This window comes from Pongo abelii, chromosome X, assembly GCF_028885655.2.
Source record: "Pongo abelii isolate AG06213 chromosome X, NHGRI_mPonAbe1-v2.0_pri, whole genome shotgun sequence".
Taxonomy (NCBI): domain Eukaryota; kingdom Metazoa; phylum Chordata; class Mammalia; order Primates; family Hominidae; genus Pongo; species Pongo abelii.
In genome coordinates this window covers 9,565,841-9,586,479 of record NC_072008.2, presented here as the reverse complement: position 1 = coordinate 9,586,479, position 20,639 = coordinate 9,565,841, and the positions used below count along the sequence as shown (strand labels likewise).

General features: G+C 46.1%; 1 protein-coding gene across 6 annotated transcripts in view; it reads right to left on the bottom strand.

The window, feature by feature from the left end:
• TBL1X (transducin beta like 1 X-linked) overlaps nt 1-20,639 on the bottom strand; it is a 256,356-nt gene that overhangs the window by 172,775 nt on the left and 62,942 nt on the right. For 2 of the 6 annotated variants that reach the window (XM_054544319.1, XM_063721105.1), the window contains exon 1: nt 11,534-11,552. The exons of 3 other annotated variants lie outside the window; for them this stretch is intronic. The gene's annotated coding sequence lies outside the window, so the exon portion shown is untranslated. Of the gene's footprint in view, nt 1-11,533; nt 11,553-20,639 lie in introns of those variants that run through there. One more of the 6 variants, XM_063721104.1, reaches the window with a different exon arrangement.

Below are 20,639 nucleotides of genomic sequence, written 5' to 3'. Positions count from 1 at the left end.
GTTTTTTTTTTTTTTTTTTTCCTGAGACGGAGTCTTGCTCTGTCACCCAGGCTGGAGTGCAGTGGCGCAATCTCGGCTCACTGCAAGCTCCGCCTCCTGGGTTCAGGCTACTGTCCTGCCTTAGCCTCCCCAGTAGCTGGGACTACAGGCGCCTGCCACCACGCCCAGCTAATTTTTTGTACTTTTAGTAGAGATGGGTTTTCACCGTGTTAGCCAGGATGGTCTCGATCTCCTGACCTTGTGATCCGCCCGCCTCGGCCTCCCAAAGTGTTGGTATTACAGACGTGAGCCACCGCGGCAAGCCATAGTTTGCCAAAGCTGGACTAATTAATTTATGGTAATCAATGGATGCTAAAACCACCAAAGGAAAACCATCGTGAGGAACAGAATAATCACACCATCTCACTGTATCATAACACAGATTACTCATTGGTAACAGAGAGAAGGGAGCTTCAACAGGGAGCCATCTGGTGGATACACCATCACCAAGGATCGAGAAGGAGATTCTGAGTTCCTGAGGGGATGCAATGGGAAATATAATCATCAGCTGTGCAGCGTTCCTGCCAAAACTGTTCAACATCACTCTAATCACATCGGGAAACAGACAAATCCCCAAACTCCTACGTCACAGAAGAAGGTTGGGGGACTCCTCTAGAATACAGGAGACTAAAGAGACGTAAAATACAATACACTATCCATGAGTACAACTTGGATCAAACAACTGGAGAAATTTACATGTGACAGCATACTTAATAAAACCATCATATGTTTAATTATGAGGTGTGACAACCCCAAGAATGTAAGTACTATGGTTTCGTAGGAGAATGTCCTACACATCCATGGAGTGAAGGGAAGGAGAAGAGGAGAGTGAGGGGGGAAAGGGAGCAACCTTAGAGTAATGAGAGAAAACGTACATTTGGTAAAAATGTTTAATGATCCATGAATCTATTCTTTAAGCTTTTCTGAGGGTTGGAATTTTTTTTTTTCTTCAGATAGGGTTTCACTTTGTCACCCAGGATGGAGTGCAGTAGCGCAATCAAGGCTTACAAGCCTTGAACTCCTGGGCTCAAGCGATCCTCCCACCTCAGCCTCTCACATCAGTCCTACAGATGTGCACCACCACACCTGGCTAATCTTTCATTTTTTTATTTTTTGCAGAGATGGGATTTTGCTACTTGCCCAGGCTGGTCTCGAACTCCCGGCTTCAAATGATCCTTCTGCCTCAGCCCCGCAAAGTGCTGGGATTATAGGCATGAGCCACCACACCCAGCCAGGGTTTGAAATTTTTCAAACCATAAAAATGGGGGGACCAGCCTGGCCAACATGGCGAAACCCCATCTCTACTAAAAATACAAAAATTAGCAGGGCATGGTGGCGGGTACCTGTAATCCCAGCTACTCAGGAGGCTGAAGCAGGAGAATCACTTGAACCCGGGAGGCAGAGGTTGCAGTGAGCCGATATCATGCCACTGCACTGCAGCCCGGGCAAGAGAGTGAGACTCCATCTCAAAAAAAAAGTGGGGGGAAAATAACTACATAAACCTTGGATTTCACTAAGTTATTCCACTGCCTTACACCAGTCCCACTTTGCTACTATTTGCCTTCAACAAAATTCCCAATTAAGTCCGTTTCTGTACTGAAATAAATATTGAGGCCGGGTGCAGTGGCTCACGCCTGTAATCCCAGCACTTTGGGAGGTCAAGGCTGGTGGATCACCTGAGGTCAAGGGTTCAAGACCAGCCTGACCAACATGGAGAAACCCTGTCTCTACAAAAGATTACAAAAAAATTAGCCAGGCGTGGTGGTGCATGCCTATAATCCCAGCTACTCAGGAGGCAGAAGCAGGAGAATCGCTTGAACTCGGGAGGTGGAGGTTGCAGTGAGCAGAGATCGCACCATTGCACTTCAGCCTGGGCAACAAGAGTGAAACTCCATCTCAAAAAAATAAAAATAAAAATAAATAAACACTGAATAAAATATTAAAATAAGCAAAATAAATATTGAAATAAATGTTCACTGTCGTTTAAGGAAAAAAAAAAACCCACTCACTTTGCATTTGTGCCACGCTGTCTAGTTAACAGCACTTTTGCATGTCTCTCTAGAGTCTCCCAGCCACGTACATGCTGGGCAGTGTGAGAATCCCTCACCTCTGCACACTCAGGCAGGCCTGGCATTCTCCAGGGGACCCCGCGTGCATCAAGCTGAAAACAGCCAGAATCTCCAGTGGAGCCCGCTTTCCAGACACCATGGGGCCCCAAGCTCTTCGACTGGGACACCTCACCAGAGCTTCACAGGCCCCATGGGATAGCAATGCCTGTATTTCTCCTGATCTTGACTTGAGCAAACACATAATAATTAGCAGGAGTTTGGAATACTTTTAAATAATTCATAACAGCATTTACAAACATTTCTTGGGATACTGGGTGGAAGTATCTGCTGGAGTAATTTGCCCCAACTCCTTGCAAAACTCCCCCTGCCAGACCCTACCAGGATCTAAGTGGGGGCAAGGGTGGGGACGGCAGGGAGATTCGTGATTGTTTTTTGTTTTCTTAAGAATAGCAGATTATCCCTTTAAAACATAATGAGTTTAAGCCTCAGTGACCTCTGCAGAGAATGTTCTGTGTTCGGCTACTGTCACTCAAGGGTGGTGGCCTGCTCCATATGTGGAGAGTAGCCCTTCACCCCTGTTTCTTGGCTGCGTTAAGGGGCAAGGGTACATCGCTGTCATTTTTGATACTGGAATTTTCGATTTGTGTCGAATTTTCTATTTCTATCACCTGTCCCGATACTTGGCACAAAGAAGACTTTAGAGAAGCTCAATTAAATAGGCAATTGAAAAACAACTGTCAACAGAGAGTCCCATACATGGTTTGGACAACATCCCTTATACCCGAAACAGGACAGCCATCAAGGGGCAGGAGCAGTCACCTGCACACCCCCAAGACGAAGGGCCACACTCTGACAGCTCTGCCTCCTGTTTCTCCTGGCCTCCCATGGGTGGGCTAGGATGCCCCACACAGTTTGTGAGTCAGCAAGAGGGAGGAGGGGGGAGGAGGGGGGAGGAGGGGGGAGGAGGGAGAAGGAGGGGTGGGGGAAGAAGCCAAGTCTCTTCAAATCAGGAAAATACCCATCTGATTTCAAAGTCACCCAGCCTTCCCGCTACTCTGAAAAGTGAGACACACGCAGAGCTTGGATATGGCCAACTCAGGCCGACCACCCCACAGAGATTCCTGGCCGGCTAACCTCCCGTTCCTTCCCCTAGACAACAGACTTACCCACAACACACTCACACGCACACCCAGAAGAGCCACAAAATCAAATCCAGGGAGGCACTGAGGGTGATCGGCAGGCACAGGCGGCCAGAATCCCAGCACACGGATTCACGTCCCGTGCCCCCACTTTCTATGCCTCCGCAGCCATGGGGAAGCCACCCTGTGCGTCTCAAGCTGTTCTGTCCTTGTTGGTCCAGAGGGATGGTAACGCCCACCCTGCCTCGCTCACAGGGATGAGTCCAGGGCAGGTGACATGAAGGTGTTTTGAAAACACACAGAGCACACACAAACATTCAGTATGGTGACACGTGGCAGGGGACAGGCCACGGGCTGGCACTCACTCCCCCTGCGAGGCCAATTCTTCCCTCTCTGCAGCACCCAGGGATCGAATGACTGAGCTGTCATGTGACAAGTGACAGCTTCTCCATACACTGCAGCGTCCGGGGAAAATCGCACTCATTGCAATTCGGGGCTCTTATGAACAACAAAAAATACACAGTCATGGAGAATACAGTCTGGTGCAGCGGATGCTTACATTTTAACCACCTCTTGCTAGCCCTACCTAACAGGGTCCCAGTTTCCCCCTGGGGAGTTTCCTCTCCCATTCTGCCTTACAAATAGCGCTGAAAGGAGAGAAGTTACCATGCTGCGAAGGCAACGCTGCCCGCTCCTGCTCCAGCCTCTTCCAAAGTGCAAGGAGGGGCCAAGGCAGAGTGTTGACAAGCTCAGGTCATGATGAAAATTTCCAAAGACAAGACACACTACTCACAGTTACCTCCTTCAACTCTGATGCCCCCATTCTAAAAGAAAATGCTGGGGAAGTGGAGCTACCGAAATGCTGTGGTTACATCTAGCTATATGGTCCAGGAGTATCCAAGACAGCTGTGTTGCCGCCGGCTGTAATGGTGTCGGAATGGCTTCCAGGAGCAATTCATTTGGAAATAAATCATCCAGTGTCAGGACAGGGTGAGTGGGGCCAGACAAGCACAGCATGATAGGGGCGGCCTGAGGGCAGGAGAAGCACAGTTGGAAAGGATCAAAGCCAGAAGCCAGTCCGTGGAAAATTCTTCCGTAGAATTTTTATCACTTATCAAGTCATTTATCAATTTTTACCATCCATCAAATGCAATTACAGGCAAGTTTCCAAAATTTAACTAGGCAAAAGTTCATACTAGCAGTAACCACTTGTAAATCGCTACAACAATGGCAATGACAAAACTGGACCCTAAATTCTCTTGCTGCTTCCTCACCTGAAAATGCTACTGCAAAACCACTAGTGGAGGAACAGACAATCTATGAATATACAGATTTTTGTTAAAAAAAAAAAAAAAAAAGATATGGAGGTGGATCAGGCAATTAATTCACATTTTCCCAGACCATGAAGTTTGTGATGGCTGTCAACTTTAAGAAAATTAGTAAGTAGTGACTCCAGGCCCCTCAAATCCTAGTGAGGGTCATTCCTGGTGGGAATACTGCCAAGTGAGGGGTGACCAAAACGCTGCATGGCTTGTCCCCTGGTCCAACCTGGAGGTGGGCACATGGACCCCAACTCAACCAATTAGCTACTATGCCTACGCACACACACTCACTTTCACACATACTTTGAATCTTGAACTACCAACACTAGAACATAAATGTGTCTTAAGTATCTTCTGCGGCTGTGATGGTGTCCAGGCCACCAGTGGCAGTCGTTCCTGCCACAGCGAATGTTGCTGCGTTCTCTGTTTTTTGTTTCTCATCTCTGCAAAGCTTCCTTGGTTCCTGCTGCTTCTGCACGACAAGCCTCCTGGCCCTCCGTCAGTTCCCATGGGCTCCAACAACTCTAATAAACCCTGTGAGCTTCAGTTAGCCAGAACCAATTTCTGCAGTTTGTTGTCGGCTAAATCCAATCTAACCATCCAGTGTTTTCATGTGCAAGGCAGATACCTTTTTTTTTTTGTCACTGGAGAAACAGAGCTGAACTAGTCAACTCTAGCCCTGGTAGCATGAAGCCCGACATAACTGGCTTTCCCACATCATGTACCTAACATTTGATGAATAATTCATGAACAAAAGGATTGTACCATATGGCTTTATGATCATTTGTGTCTACAATATTAAATTAGTACAATTAATTATAGTTAAATTCTGCCAAGCCACATTTTTGTGTTTTTGTATGGTTTGGTTATGTTTTTATATTGTCTGATTTGCAGGCTCCTTCTTTTCCCTGGCGAGTGGTGAAATCTCTTTGTTTACTACTTAACGCCCCATAACAAAAAGTGAATTCTGACTTTTGTTTTCAATTGGAAAGGAGAGGTTGAGTTAGAAACTGGGGTAATATGAATGCGGCATCCTTCTCTGATTATTGACAGAAAAAGCATTTTACAATCTTTAAAAGACAATAAAAGAGGGATTTCACAAACAATATAGGATGCTGGACCAACTAACAGTAATATTTCCTGGGGCTTGTCACTAAATCGGAGATTTTTCCAAAGAACATCCAAAGCACTAGTGAATACATAAGCATCTTATTTAAAACTATAGGAAAATATAATACTGACCTAACCACTGAATTTAGACTTGTTTGTGATGAAAGACTTAGTCTTTTGTTAACTGTTAATATAAAACATTTTGCTCTTCCTAAGTCAGCACATATTTGAAGGAAAGACCAACAATTGCCTTTGGCATCACTTCCCTCGGTTGTCCCAGCTCCGCGCTAACAAGCACAGTTTTTAATTTAACTTCCCTTGTGAGATGGCTGACTTTTGAAAGAGAAAAACAGGCAAGAAGACTTCATCTCCAATGGAAGAGCCACTGCCAGAGGTGGGGCCTTTCTGGTTCACAATTTCTCTCTGGCTTGCCTTCCCCCTCGCCAGCTGACTTGGTTGGCCTCTAACAAATTTCAACACAGTTGAGGGGCATCAGAACACTTGTCTGGCTCTGGCCACATCCTCTGCAATAACCAGGCTCCTGCATGCCTTGCTCCTGTGAGTCAGTTGCCACCTAGTGTATAACCTTTGTTAACTTGCACCCCATGCCTGCATCTTTGTCTTGGTAACCCAACTAGTACACTAGACCCTCTAGAAACCAAATCCTGGCTAACGCATAAGTGTTCAGTGCTACCTCTGACAATGGGCTAGTGATGACAATGATGATGATTAGTTACTATTATCTCTGTCCCCAGTGTGGATAGGGCCCACGACTTCATTTTAAACTATTAACACTTCTTGTGCCAAATTCTTCCTGCATTACAACTACCACCCACTGTGTACACACAGGTTATTCTGCACCTGTTCTGGATATTCTGTTCTGCCTACAACTATGAATGTCTTTTAAGACCCATCTAGAGCCAAATAAGTCCTGTGGCACATTCCTGAGTCACTGGGTTAGTCTAGTTCCAAGTCTCAGCTGTACTGTCTAGTAGGGTATGCATTTGGTGGGGCATGCCCTGACCACGACTTGATAATGAAGGAGGTGGAGTGGGAAGATGTAATAACCCAGTCTTCACCTATTTGACTGAGCTATGTGCCAGGCTCTGTGCCAGGTGCAGGACTACAAAGACGAGGATGACGTGGGGCTGCCCATGACACAAAGAACAGTTTGGTGAGGAGACAGATATCTCAAAAGACTATCACAAAACAACCCAGAAGTGCTATAAAAAATATTCTCAGCATTTTACAGAACACTGATGAGTAGCCCAAAGCCATCTGGGTGGGAAACGGGGCTTCCTGAGGAAAGTGATATCTGAGCCACGTCAAAGTAGAACTTAGCCATGAGGAGAAGAGGTGAGCAGGAATCATCACAGGATACCCCAAGTTTATAACAGAAACTAACCTTTACCAAGTGCCCCTGCACCAAGATTTTGCCTATGTAATCTCATTGACCTCACACAACCACCGTATAGAGTACATACGGTCAACTTCATTCTTCTGATTAGGAAAAGCAAGCAGGAAAAGGTTAACTTGACAAGGTGCCACAGCTATGCAAAATGGTGGTGACACAATGCACCCTAATCTGAGTAACTCTCAGACCAACACAATTTCTATTGTACCTACGACCTTCATGGAACTACGCTCTTGTGATAAAGGTCACAAGAAGCTCTTTGTGCATTTAATCAAGTATGCAATGTGCCTAGATGTTCCTTGTCATCCTCAAACACAATGTAACCTTTTCCTCATTTTGGCCACCAAAAGATTCACAAAGGGAACAGAAAACAAGATTGTCATCCCCTCCTCTCAGTATCTCCCATCAGAGTAACCCTAACTCACCGCTTCTCAACCGTCCTGTTATCTGAGCGCCACGTTCCCAGCAGCTTTTGCTGGCAAGGACAGCTAAGCCCTCCATCTGCTGCACTGCCCTGAGGCCTTATCTTGTGCTGAGAGGAGGGGCCCCAGCGGGCTTCTCCCCAGCAGGTGCACACGCACTCTGGCACCCTGGCACTTGGCCATGCAACCTTTCCCCAGGTACCTTTCCCTACCAAAGGCGAAGCATGCAGACTTCAGGCTCATCAGAGAATGGAAACACCTTCTAGGGCTCTGGACACAAGGCACCCTCAAACAAACATCACCCAGGAAACTGATACAGAAAACAGAGCTGGAACCTCCCCCTCACCCTTTGGTACAAGAAAAGCATTGAGCAAGAGAGAGCAGTTTTACAAGCGAGGAAGTATGAGGCTAATCTGCTCACAAACAAAGCACCAAAGAGAAGATATCTGAAGGACGTACAGTCTAAAGTTTCAGCAGAGGATGGGAGACTGGGCACGTCCTAATATTTCAACAGATGTGTCTTAGTTTAAGGATAGCGCACATAAAAACTTTCCTTTTACCAAATTTATCTTTGGTAAACTAATTTCCCAGTCGGTGCCCTTGGAGAAATCTGTGTTAACTATTTGATAGTTCCCAATAAGAAAGGATACCTGGGCAAACATATGGTCCATGATATCCAAGGGAAATCTGAACTGCTTTTCTGCTATTGAGCAACATAAACCAGGCTGAAATTACTAAAATGGAGAGCAGCATGGTTACTACTAAGACCTGGGCTTTTGAAGATGGTGGAAAAAACCCAGACATTAAACCTAATCTCCAGTCCCATAATTGCTATTTTAACATTAATGGAACCTCCAGACATCAAGCACAGTGCAAACGTCCCAAGCAGTGAGCATTTCACAATGCTCACTGGAGCTGGCGTCCCCACCAGGCCCTCAACGCCGATGACCTGATCTCAGATGCACATTGGTGCAGTTGAGTCTGCTCACAATCATAGAGCATCATGTTACTTCCAAAGCTTTCAACTCTGAAATTCTCATTTTGGGCCTCACTTCCCGCCACACCATTCCCCCTGCCTCGAGTGGCCTCACAACCCAGATCTGGCTCTCACCAAGGCCCCCAGCCCACAACTCACTGCAGGTCACCCCTGCCTTCCCACCCAAACTAGGTCCTCACGGCTATCAGGCCTAGGGTTGCCCTGTCTAATACAGCAGCCACTAGCCACACGTGACTATGTAAACTTAAATCAATTAGAAGTAAACATATGCCAATGCTCATAGCAGCATTATCCACAACAGCCAAAAGGTGAAAGCCACCCATGTGTTCTCTGACAGATGAATGGATAAACAGCGTGTAGTCCATCCATACGCTGGAATATTATACAGCCTTAAAAAGGAAGGAAATTCTGACACATGCTATGACATGGATGAAACTTGAGGACGTTGTGCTAAGCCAGACACAAAAGGACAAATACCGTATGATCCCACATATAAAAGGTCCCTAGAGTGTCAAAATCATAGAGAAAGTAGAATGGTGGTTGCTGGGGCTGTGGGGAGGGAAGAATAGGGAGTTTGTGTTTAATGGGGCAGTTTTCTGTTTGGTGTGATGAAAAAGTTCTGCAGATGGATCGTGGTGAGGATTGCACAATGTTATGAATATTTAATGCCGTTGAACAGTGTACTTAGAAATGGTTATGATGGTAAATTCTGTTATATGTATTTTACCACAATAAAAAAAATCGGGGTGGGGGGGCAGTAGAGAGAGGAAACCTATCTGTAAGAGCACATTTTTCAATATGCCCAAACAAGAATATCAGGACCTTTTAATTGCTAATGCACGTAGATCACTCAAGACCACAGATGGCTCAAAGGTAAAAATCAAGATCCCTTTGGATCCCTCCCCGCCCGATGCATTGTGCTTTGCTCACAGTAAAAGCACTCAGTGATACTGGCTACATGGCAACAAGTACCAAATGATTACATGAGAGGTCTTTGGTAATTCTGAAAGGAAATTAGTGGATTGACCTTACAGTAATTGCTTCAAGACTTAAAAAGAAGGATTGGTAACTTAACGGCCTCGAAATCTTTCTTGGCGCATTCAAAACAAGAGAAAGCCTTTTGTAAACGCTTTGCACTTGTCTCACCACTGGAAGAGGGATTAAAGCCACTGCCTTGGTGCGAGAGGAGAAAATGTCTCTATGATAAAAGTCAAATTAGCAATATTTGACCTCCGGGTAATTTCACTCTGCAGCCCAGCTCCCCTTCTGCTGAGGTTAAAGGCACAACAGTGGCCAGGAGACAGGCCAATTTAAGAGTAACATGTGTCTAGTCTTATCAGAATTAGCTCTGTTTTGATTTTATAGCTAAGTCAATGAGGCACTTGGATTCTGTGGAAATTACCTCATAATTATTACCTGTGCAAGACAAATGTAACTTATTTAACTTTACAGGGCATTGCCAGTAAGACACGAATACTACAATGATAAAAGTGCTCAATTTTGGCCGGGCACAGTGGCTCACTCCTGTAATCCCAGCACTTTCGGAGGCCAAGGCAGGCAGATCACGAGGTCAAGAGATCGAGACCATGCTGGCCCACATGGTGAAATCTCATCTCTACTAAAAAATATAAAAATTAGCTGGGCGTGGTGGTGCACGCCTGTAGTCCCAGCTACTCGGGAGGCTGGGGCAGAAGAATCACTTTAACCCGGGAGGTGGAGGTTGCAGTGAGCCGAGATCACACCACTGCACTCCAGCCTGGTGACAGAGCAACACTCCATCTAAAAAAAAAAAAAAAAAATGCTCAATTCTGATGCTGGGGCAAACAAGAATTATCCAAGACACTTAAAATTGGATAGCTTTTTGTAATGGCCCAATAATAACGACTGTAATGCAGCAGCTTGTAAGGTACTTTAAAAAACAGAAAGGATATATACTGAGGTTATCACAGGACAGAAGACTGCCTATGCCTGCTCACTTCAAATGGCCAGAGTTCATTTGAAACACAGCACAACTGTGTGCTTCTAGTATTAAAATTCATGTGCCGCAGCCCACATTAGTGGATTCAGGCTGATCAATTTCAAACCATTCTGATGGCAAAGGGTGAATCATTCGAAAATGTCTTGGGAATATGATATAGAACCAAAAACGCTCATTCCCTACCTCTAGTTTCACCAATCCTCATACCAGCACTATCTATTGAAGGATCTGTTAAATGTCACTCTGATCCTCGTATACACGCTAATTCCATTTAAAAAACTCACTCTATACACTCTTTTCAGAGTAATCAAGTAGAGAGGTAGTCCTACATACTCAACTTTAAAGACTAGGATGTTTATACCCAGACAAGTAAAATATAAAGGGCACTGTCCTTTAACATTAATTTTGACAAGACATCAGAGCCAGATTTGATCATTTGGATATAATTAAAAGAGTGCAAGGTTATTTTCACAAAACCAGAAAGACTTCTCTGATAGAATTCATCATCGCATCTTTAGAAGTTTGTGCTGACTCTCACATAAGGGGGGCTGCGTGTTTACAAACACACCCGAAGACTTTCACGATCAGGTATGCAGGGAAGACCTCAGGCCAGTGTGCCCAGGAGGTAAAATTCAGACACATTTCCAGTTAAAACTCTGGAGGCAAAAACATTTATTCCTCTGCATACTCGCAAGCCTGGCTGCAAGCCATACACACTCTTCACCTCCATTTCCTTCCCTCTATAAACAGAACCACATCTGTGCACGATGATTTCGTTTCCTTACAGGGGACTGGAAGCTTCCTCCCCGTCTCTCAAATAATGACAAAAATAACATTACTCAGGCATGCACAGCAGGCAAAGCCTTCTTGACAATTAGGATTTCAGAGCTTCTTTTTAGGGGAAAAGGGAGTAAGAATTCAAGTGGGATGGCTTCTGGAAGCCTGGGTCTGCATAGATCCCAAGCTGTGAAAAGACAGAAGCCCATGTGTCTGGCCTCTTTAAAAAAAAAGAGTAATATAAAAAGAATAATAAAAGTACTTACTGTTGACCGGATGCTTACCAAGGTCTGTTCTAAGCACTTTAACATGAACCAGCTTTTAAAATAATTCCACTTACACAAGCTACCTCAAGTTGTGAAATTCAAAGAAGCAGGGAGTGGAATAGTGGTTGCCAGGAGCTGGAGGGAGGAGAAACAGGGAGGAGTTGTTCAGAGGGTACATTGTTTCCATCCCGCAAATGAAAAGAGTCCTGGAGACGCTGGACAACTGCAGCTGACAATGCCTACACTCAGAGAGGGGGGAAGAGGGGAGATCTCATGTGGGATTTTTTTTTAACCAGAATTTGTAAAATGCTCTAACAATATCCTATTAAGGGAGGTACCAATATCCATCCCCAGTAAACACTGGCAGCCAAGAATCAAACCAAGGGACTGACAGATACCCCCAATCCTGAGTCCACTTCAGTGAAAAACGAGAAAAGGAAAATACTCAACACTGTATTTTTTTTTTTTTAATTAGGGTATTAAGAACTGTTGAATTAGGCACTTAAATGAGTGTTTGGTATGTAAATCATATCTCTATAAACCTTTTTTAAAAAAAGTCCACAATAGCTAAGAATGGGTGCATCTTATTATATATAAGCCACACTGAAATACGATGAGCACGAAAACAAATGTATACAGAAAGCACATAAAGAACCCTATACGAATAATACGTGGCCACTAAATAACACCTGTATGTCAATGAGTAAAAAATCACCACTTAAATGATGGAAGAAACTCAGATGACAGGAGCCTCACAAACCCAGTTTTCTGAAGACATTATTTATACTCATTAGGATGCCTGCACAGATGTTGCTGTTGATATGAAACAGACATTGTAGTCACAGTGAAAGGGAGAAAAATGGCTGTCCACCATTTTTCACCTCCACATCTCTCTGGCTAGTCTTTAGTGGGATCAGACAGCAAAGCAGGAAACGACAATTTGAACACCGACCCGACGTGCAGGCTCCCGGGCAACCCTTCTCCTTGCCTGCCTCCCTCCCTTGCTCTCGCATGGTTCTGGGTTCCTCCCTCGGAGCTCAGCATTGCCCAAGCACTGGGCACGGCAAGCCAGTGCTTCACTGTCACCGCCCCTACCAGCTCCTGAGCTCCTGGAGCAAGGCCTCTCCAGGGTGCAAGCATCCCTGGCTCTGCAGAGCCTTCATGGCACCTACGGGAGCCCAATTTCACCACAGCCCAAGGAAGTCCACCAGCTGCTTCCCCTTTCGAAGGAGCCCGGAGCAACACACCCAGCAGAGGTAGTGTCCTGGTCTCCATTTCTCGTAACTTGATCATGCTGGCCTGGTAAGCTAGCATCCCTGACCTCCACATTTTCAAAACACTGCACGAATACCCACCACCACTGTGCCTTTCTTTACTTGGGGTCTGCTGTCTGCGATAGGTCCCTCTTTGCCTTGGAAATTGTCCTGCCTTCACTTCTCCCCAAAGAAAAGGCTGGGAATGTCTCAGGAGCATTTGAAAACTGCATTTAAGTTTCTCTTTCATGGAGGGTTTTCACTCAGAAGGAAACCAAAACTTCCCCAAAGGTAAAATATTTTCCTAAGTTATCTCCCTAACATCAGAACACCTCTTTGAACTGCGGCATTATGTTTATGGAATTTTGTGTACCACAAGTAAGAACTAGAAGAAACATTTTGAAAAAGTGGGGAGGGGGAGGAAGGAAGAGAATGTATGATGAAATTGGAGAGTAGAGAAAAGCAGGCCGAAGGGTGAGGAAAGCAAGCATTCATGCACATCTTCAACAGACAGCTGTGCTAGGAGTTCGCACTCATCTATGGGCTGAATTATGGGCTGTTCACACCTGATGCTGCTTTCAACTCCCTTCCTTTTACCTCTTACCCTCACAGTTTTTGTTTATAACAAATTTACTGAGATATAATTCACATACCATGAAATTCATTCTTTCAAAACGTACAATTCAGTGGTTTTTAATACATTCAGAGTCGTGCAACCGCTGTCTAATTCCAGAACACTTTCATCACTTCCAGAAGAAACCCTGTGCTGGCTAGCAGTCACCCCACACTGCCCGTCCCCAGCCCTGGCAAGCAGGAGCCCACTTTCTGCCTCTATGGATTTTCCTGTTCTGGACATTAGGCATGTTACATCCCTACTCCCAACTCATATGCTGAAGCCTTAAGCCCCAGGACCTCAGAATGTGACTGTTCATTTGGAGTCAGGGCCATTCAAGAGGTAACTAAGGTAAAATGAGGTCATTAGGATGGGCCCTAATCCAACAGGACTAGAGATGAGGGGACACAGACACACATAGAGGGATGACCTTGTTAGGACCCAGGGAGAAGACTGTATCTACAAGCCCAGGAGAGAGGCCTAGGGAGGAACCAACCCTGCCGACCCCTCCATCTGGGACTTACAACCTCCAGGACTGTGGGAGAATTACTGGCTGTTGTTAAAGCCGCCCGGCACGTGGTGCTGCGTTAGGGCAGCCCAGGAGACTAAGGCAAGCCCGCGGGCTCAGTGCCAGGCCTGTGGGAGGCGTGGGAATGCTGAGCAAAAGGATTCCCTCTCCAATTCCTGGAGAGAGAGCAGAAGGAGTGAGGCTCATGGGCTTGCCCCCTAACCGCTAAGTCCCAACCCTTTGTCCCTCATTAAAAGTGTTTAATGTGTTTGGATAGAATTCCTCTAGGGTAAAAATGCTTCACCCCCAATGTTAAGATATAGAATTGTAATTTTACCCTCCCTCACCCCTCCCTTACAAATCAGTTAACGCTCAGATGTCCAGGGTGGGGCAGAAATCTGTTAACTGACATAAAAGAAATGCAGCCTTCGCTTCCTGGGGCAGGGGCTCCCAGTGCAGGCTTGCACAGAGATCCACATGCAGACTGAATGTCCACTCAAAGCTCCAGAAGCATGTGCGCAGCTCAGGAGGCCACCGCATGAACCTTTCAGCATGGCCAGATCTACTTCTCCTCCCCTCCCACCCCACAGACAGCACTGATCTTAAAAGACTTGCTCTTGCGCCCCAGGGCGGTGGCTCACACCTGTAATCCCAGCACTTTGGGAGGCCAAAGAGGGTGTGGATCATTTAAGGTCAGGAGTTCGAGACCAGCCTGGCCAACGTGGTGAAACCCCGTCTCCACTAAAAATACAAAAATTAGCCGGGCGGTAGTGGTGCGCGCCCATAATCCCAGCTACTAGGGGGACTGAGGCAGGAGAATCACTTGAACCCAGGAGGTGGAGGTTGCGGTGAGCTGAGATAGCACCACTGTACTCCAGTCTGGGCGACAGAGTGAGACCATGTCTCAAAAAGAAAAAAGAAGAGCCTCTCATTATGTTGCCCAGGCTGGTCTCGAACTCCTGGACTCAAGGGTTCCTCCCGCCTCAGCCTCCCAAAGTGCTGGTATTACAGACATGAGCCACAGCGCCCAGCACAGATCTACTCTTCCTAAATAAGCGAAGATGCTTATTATTTGTGTCTTTTTGTTGTTGTTGTTGTTACTTTCTCTCAATTATTTTGAATGTACAAAATATTCGTGATATTCAAGGATCAGGTAACAGCTTTACAAACCAGAAATGAGAGATTATTGACATTTAATCAACCAAGAAATATTTATGAAATATAAGGCAAAAATCCCCCACCACCAACACACACACACACACACACACACACACACACACACACACACACACACACACATCCTCCAGGTTCTTAGTTCAAAAAAGTACCTCAAAATAAGGAAAAATGTAAATTGTTCTGAAGCATGCAAAGTTCATCGTGTCATGAATGAAAGGAACTCTCCCTCTCCCCTCCCTCTCTCCCTCTCTCCCTCTACCTGACTCATTTACTGTGTGAGTTTCTTAAATTCGTTTGAGGGAATGCAGGGAATTTAAGCACTAAGCATACCCATCTCCCACTAACTCCACCCTCCCGCCCAGGCCTCCCCCTTTTTAACACTCCCCACCTCTGCACAAAAGGTCCTGATCCTTCTCTATTCAGTTGCATTCTCTTAATGCAATGCACCCGGCACAAGCACACATCCCGCTCAAGGGTTAGCTGCTGACGGAGGGGCGGGGCTTTACCAGCGGCAGATAAGATGCTTTGGCAGGGAGCCTCTTTGCAGCCTCACACGTGATGCTCGGTCCATTTTTTTAAAGGGGGAGGACTACGTTTCATTGAACACATCTAAAAATGTAATGGAGGGAGGGAGGAATTAAGGTCAATGGCTAAAACGTGCCATTTAAAAGTATATGTATTCTAGGGGAAAAAATCCAGAAACATTTTCTTTCCGTTATATTTTAAGATTTCTTGGGTTGACTTCAACACAGATAAATGAACATTTGTGATGAAAAGATAAGTATAGTTTCTTAAAATTGAGAAGTCAAGGGGATTTTCTCACCTTATTTTAAAAGAAACATGTAAATATTTTAGCGGAAGTAGAGAGGAAAAAGGAAACATGCAGGGCTTTTTTAAAAGAGCACCTTTTTTTTTACAGCTTTAAAGCCACAGATAATTTGAGAACATAAAAGTGTGTGATGTGGTCTGTTCATTAAAAAGTAAGTGCCAGTATAAATTGAATTTTAAACTATCATTTAGCCAGACAATAATTTCAAATTTAATAACTAAATTGATTTTAATTGCTTTTAAATGGTCCTGGCAATATCTGAGAAAGCTCTTCATTTCTGCCAATTCATTAGAAGCAGGCAAACTTGAATACAGAAGGAAAAAAATCAAATCATTATAATTAAACAAAATTTTCTGCATTCAGCATCCTCTCCAATGTCAAGCAGACCCAAAAGCTACTGACTCTAACAAAAGCAAAGGAGACAGATGGGAGAATGGACCCCCTCGTGACATTAAAATACCACCTGGCTTATAAATGCATGTTCGTTTTGGAAGACATCAACAATAATAGGGCTCTCCTGTTCGTTTTTTTAAATCTCCTTTTTAGGTCTTCTATAACTAGAGGAGCTCAGAAGTGCTTTCCCCACATTCATCAGGTATTCTATTGTGGGTTTTCTTTACTCCACGACTCAGCGTATTTCTAGATATTAACCCATTCCTCCATGCATCAGCCATGGAGGTTTCTCTCTCTCTTTCTCTCTATCTCTCTCTTTCTTTCTTTGAGACTGGGTCTTGCTCTGTGGTCCAGGCTGGAGTGCCATGGTGCAATCACAGCTCACTGCAGCCTCAACCTCCCGGGCTCCTGCCTCAGCCTCCTGAGTAGCTGGGACCACAGGTGTGCGCCACACCACACCTGGTCATTTTTTTTTTTTTTTTTTTTTTTTTGTAGAGACAGGGTTTCCTTATGTTGCCCAGGCTGGTCTCCAACTCTTGGCCTCAAGCGATCTTTCCACCTTGGCATTCCACAGTGCTGGGGTTACAGGCGTGAGTCACTGCGCCCGACCATGCCATGGAGGTTTCCTTTAAGTTTTTAACCCTGAGCCTCATGACCCCCCATGTCTACATTATTTTTACTCCCAAACGACATCAGAAACAAGGCGCACAGCTGCTGAAGGCCGCTTGGGCCTGGAAACCAGTCTCTACCTGGCTGTGCCATGCCTGCCTTCCTGCACCCACATCTGGGGTCTGAATGCATTCCACACAATGTCTGCGACCCCTCCTTTAGCACGTCTGAAATTCAGCATTCCAGGCAACTGCGGAGATGAGGTCATCACCCCTCAGGACTGCCTTTAACTCCTGGATCCAAGAAAACTGTGGCAACCACAAAGACCAGAGATAACAGAGGACTGGCAAGAGAGTAAACATCTTAGACCCTGAGGGCCATGCCATCTCTGCTGCAACCCACCCAAGTCTGCCCTGGTGGCACACTAAAGCAGCCACAGAGGACAGAGAAAGCAATGGGCATGGCTATGTCCCAATAAAGCTGGATTTTCAAATATGGGCCGTGGTTCACACAGACCTAGAGCCTGATCAAAACATTACCATAGGCACTTCCTTTGTGATTTAATTTTAACAAGCCATATGCTAATTTTGAAATTGTTTTCCAAAAAACCCAAACAAAGCAGGAAAAAAAATCAGAAAACTTTTCCACTCCGTATTTTTCAGTGCTGGTTTCCAGAACAGCCAGCAACAGGTGGGATAGAATTTGGTGTCGAGGATACAGCAGTGTGTGGCCAAGATTCCCGTTCAGGGCTTCCCCCTATCTCCAATTGCCACCCTCACCCAAAGCCAGGCCCCAGTGAATGGGCAATGAGGACCTTTACAAAGGCCTGGGCCCCTTGACTTGAGTCAGGACAAGCCAAGACCCAGAGCACCCATGGGTTCAGCTAAAGACTCTGTGACCCCGCCCCAGCCCACTCCTCCCAATCCCCAAAGCAGCACCCCCCGCCCCCCGCCAAGCTCCTGCACTCCCCAGGCTCTGATCCTGAGCCTCTCTCCCAAGATCTCCCAGGAAACCCATGTGCAGCTGCGGGTCACCTGCCCAGGGGCCCAGAGTGGGAACTAGGCAAAGAGGCTGGGGATCCCTGGAAAGGCAGGCCCGGGTAACATACTGAACTGTCCCTCTTCATCTGACAGTCGTTTCTATTTCAGAGACACTTCCTTCCAAATGCCAATGCCTCACAGTCTCTATTCCTGTTCAGGGCCTCGGGAGAACTCCTCGTTCTTCAAATGGGAAGTGAAGTTACCTGTGTTCCTAAGACCCCCTGCATGTAGGACAATTCCTCGGAAATGAACTGAGCTGCAAATGTCCTGACACAGGCTACAACATGGGAGAACCTCAAGGACATTATGCTAAGTGAAAAAAGCCAGACACAAAAGGACAAACACAGCGTGATTCCACTGACATGAGGCACCTCAGACTAGTCAAATCCACAGACACAGAAAATAGAACGGTGGGTGCCAGGGGCTCCGGGGGAAGGGAGAATGGGGAGTTACTGTTTCATGGGGACCAGGTTTCAGGTTGGGATAATGAAAAAGTTCTGAGGCTGGGCACGGTGGCTCCCACCTGTAATCCCAACACTTTGGGAGGCAGGAGTGGGTGGAATGCTTGAGGCCAGGAGTTTGATGCCAGCCTGGGCAACCTAAGGAGACCACGTCTCTACAGAAAAGTTAAAAAATTAGCCTGGCGTGGTGATGCGCACCTGTGGTCCCAGCTACTCGGGAGGCTGATATGGGAGGGTCGTTAAGGCTGTAGGGAGCCGTGATGCACTCTGGCCTGAGCAACAGAGCAAGACCCTGCTCCACTCCCCCGCCAAGAAAAAGAAAAAGTTTGAGAGTTATGAATGGCGGTGATGGTGGCGGAACAGTGTGAATACGGGATCCCAGCACCTCAGTGCCCATAAATAAACACACTCAGTCACTCACATGTTGTCAATGGCTGCTTTTGCCATACAACACCCAGAGACTACAGGGTTTAAAAACCACAAAATATTTATTATCTGGCCATTGACAAGAAAAGGTTTGCTGACCTCTAACAAAAACAAACCAAAATATGGGGTGGTGCAAGACGGCAGAGAAGATAGAAAGTTCCACCGATCGACCCCCACCCCAAGGACACCAATTTAACAACTATATACATACACACAAATAAATAAACCAAAATATCCCAAACTTTTTTTTTAACGCACATTTGGGGTCAGTGCCTAAATACGGCCTAGAGAGATTATGGTGAATCACTTAAAAAAAAGGTCGTACTACAATAAATACAACAGAGATGAGACCCCTATAGTAATTTTCCTCAAAGGATCTGTAGGGCAAACGGGCATCTTGTCCTTCTCCCTCAAGAGTCCCTCTCCCACACTGGAAATAAACTCCTGTGGTGTGTAGAGACGGCTGGCTTCTCCTGAGGCGCTGCTGAGCTGCAGCTACAGTCACTCCTCACAGTGCGGCCCCTCTCGGGCCACCCTACACCAACGTGGGCAAGGGAAGCAAAGGGCTTTGGGGGTGGACAGGTCAGGCCCTCCTTTGTCCTGTGTGATCCACGGCGATCCTCCTTTCCCCTGTGCCATCTCCCTGCCCACGCCTGGCTCATCTCAAATCCCATGCAATCTCCAAGCCTCCGCTTCCCAATGGTTCTGTGTGGCGGGGCCTTTCTAAATGCACAGGGGAGGGCTGCTCCCCATCACGATTCCCATGACAGGGGACTGACTCCCCCTTTGGTGTGTCTGCGGCTGCTTTCCAGTATCTGCCTCCCCACAAGTCTATCAACCCCAGGAAGGCAGAAAGCAACTTTCCCCAACGCGACTACCTCCGAGTGTGCGCCTGCACAGGGGAGGCTGCCGACACATGCTTACAGAATATTCTACGAAATTCAAAAGTCAGTGGCCATAAATGGAGTTTTACTGGAATACAGCCACATTTGTTTGTTTATGCAATGTGCAGGGCTGCCTTCTCACAATGTGGCTGAGTTGCAGAGGTGAATAGTTGCCAAGACTGGCCCCAAAAGCCTAAAATCCATACTCTCTGGTCCCTTACAGATAAAGGGTACCCACTTTGCTGTAGAAGAAAGACCACAGGGCTTAGAACCGGAAAATTACATCTTGGCACAAGCTCTGCTTCCCAGGGACCCCGGGGCAAGTCGTTTCATCTCCACTTCCCCGAAAGGAAAAGACCACACCAGAGTCATCAACATCTCCCTCAACTTAACACTCCAGTTCACTCTCAGATCAGCTCAGAGGAAAACTTGAGAGCAGAATGCCAAAAACACAGGCTTCATCTACAAAAGATTATGCGCAATCTATTCTGCTCATTTAGGTGACAGGCAAATTTTATCTGCTTTTGAACTCATCTCCACCTCCGGCCCCAAAATAAGTAAGGAGGAATTCAGTAAAGCTCAGAGAGCCAGACTTCACTGAGTCAACCAGGTATTACAAAGAGGCTGTGTTTTTTTTTTCCCTCTCTCTTTTCTCTCTCTCTCTCCCCACCCCGCCCCGTCTCTCCTCTCTCACACACACACTCACACACATACACACATGCACAGACGTTCTCTCTCTCACACAGACCCCTTCATCTTGAACTATAGGTGCAGCTGCATGCATTAGTCTTATTTCTGACACAGGAAGAAACAGGACTAGAAACAAAAATGAGGCAGGAACATTCCCGGACACAAGAATAGCACTAGATGCTTCAGCACTCAAGACTTTCAGGCAAAAAGAGGAAAACCACATC